At 41.9% G+C, this 1,965-nt stretch overlaps 1 long non-coding RNA gene across 1 annotated transcript in view; it reads right to left on the bottom strand.

The window, feature by feature from the left end:
- LOC112523622 overlaps positions 1-1,750 on the bottom strand; it is a 3,820-nt gene extending 2,070 nt beyond the window's left edge. Inside the window, exon 1 of the long non-coding RNA XR_003070290.1 lies at positions 1,578-1,750. This is a non-coding gene — a long non-coding RNA (uncharacterized LOC112523622). The remainder of the gene's footprint in view (positions 1-1,577) is intronic.
- Positions 1,751-1,965: the final 215 nt, after the last annotated feature.

Here is a 1,965-nt window from a genome sequence, read left to right as displayed (position 1 = left end):
ATTACGCCAACATTGAACGTAGGCACAACAGTTTATTCAACTGTTGTTACAACTGGTATCTAAGTGAACCAGGAGTGAGTTTACCCGACTTCGTGTCAAGGGAATACCTGGACGGTGCCCTAAAGGCTGTTCAAGACAATATGGTTGCTCAAATGGCAAGTCTCAAAAGACTTTTGAAGGGGAAGGACGTTGTAGAAGAAGAGCCACCATCTGTGCCATCACCACCGCATGTTCCTGAACCGTCTATACCAGATCAATCGGTGGATGAGTTGAAATCATTGCTATATACAAAATTGATGGCATCTCAAAATCCAGATGCTGAGGATGCAGATTTGGTTGGCCTCTTACGTCAACAATCAGACGTAAACCCTTTTGTTAGAGCCTCAGAGTTTTTGGCTTTTCAAGATGTGGTTACTTTTAGCTTTTCTAAAGTTAGCAAGTTAATCACATCCAATACCCAAGATCTAAAGAGTTCAATGGATGCCCTAGCTGAACGGGTATCTACCTTAGAAGAAACTTGCAGGTCTCAGGCCATATCTCTCAAACGAAGGCATGACGATCAGAATGATGCAAATAGTCATGAGGGGGAGAGAAAGAGACAAAGATTGGCCAAGACATCTGAGCAAGGTGCAAGGGTCGGTGACGAGCCATCAACTCAAGACGTTATTGCTGAAACCTCTGCCCCATAATCTGTTCGGAAAAGAGTAATTGAGGCTATTGCAGTTGAAGATGAAGATATGGAGACAAGTCCTACGATCGAGCCAATGGTAGAAAAGCCGACGGACTCCACGGTAGGAATAAGGATGCTATTGGACTTGTCTGCCAATGTAGGATTCAACGAGGTGTTCTCTACTACTCTGGGTGGAGAGCAAGATTTTGGAGATGACATTGACAACATCGACGAGTCGACTGGGATCTATTTTGACTTTGAAGCTGATATTGATGATAAAGATCCAGTCTTTCCTGTCCAAGAAGAACGTCAATCTGTTCCAGAATCTTCCATTGCAGTTTTACCTGCTCAAAGAGAACAAGTTGATCCAATTGAAATCTTCACCAAAGACTATGTACCATTCCATATTAGAGCAAATTTTTCTGGATATGATCGTGCAAGGATCCGAGAGCCATACCTAGAAGATGTCTACTTTGGAATCTTCATCCGTCATAGAAAAGTTCTGAGCGGCGACAAAGTTCTGGGTATTCATAAGCAGTCAAAAGAATATCGTATTGAATACCGACATCTTTTGAAAGCCAAGTGCCTACCGATTAGTGAAGTGCGTACAAAGCATCGGATCGTAACGATTAAACAAATTGATGCTCAGAAGTTGTTAAGAATCTGGTATCCTGTTTTCATAGTAACAAGGCAGGATGGTCAGATTTGGAGGTTCAGCGAAGCAGACTTTTCGAACTTATACTTGGATGACCTTGAATATATGTTTATTGAACTCAGGAACATGACGCTTTTGCCGCATTTCGCTCAAAGGGTTGAAGGGAGATAGTGCATCAAGCTGTTCGCAAGGGCCAACTTGATCCTCTTCCCCAGGGATCCCCGATAAGGGAACCCTAGGAGAGTCGCCGACTCCGGGAAAAAACGATTAATCTCTATCAATAAACCTGCCAAAGAAGCGAACCATAGAGTACTTAGTACCGGTGCCACRGAAAGATATGTTTTTAGATCTCGCATTGAAAAATCTCCTTCATTTTATTGTAATACATAAGATAATACATATTGAAATGTACAATCATCCAATAAATAAGATTTTTAGAAAGGAAGGAGAATTGATTGCTCTTGAGGCTATCAAAAGATTTATGCGCTGTCATGTAAAACTGGCACTGGTCATTGATGTGCAAATGGGCCTTGAAGACAACCAATGAATCATCAATCTTAAAAGACCAAACCAAGAACTAGATGACATTGAAGGCTATCCAGTCTATATGGTTCTTGAAAGTCCAGAGTTCGGGGTCATC

The sequence above is a fragment of the Cynara cardunculus genome, assembly GCF_001531365.2.
Source record: "Cynara cardunculus var. scolymus isolate 2C chromosome LG 12, CcrdV1, whole genome shotgun sequence".
Lineage (NCBI taxonomy): Eukaryota > Viridiplantae > Streptophyta > Magnoliopsida > Asterales > Asteraceae > Cynara > Cynara cardunculus.
The sequence above is the reverse complement of the archived record's forward strand: the minus strand, read 5'-3'. Positions and strand labels throughout refer to the sequence as shown.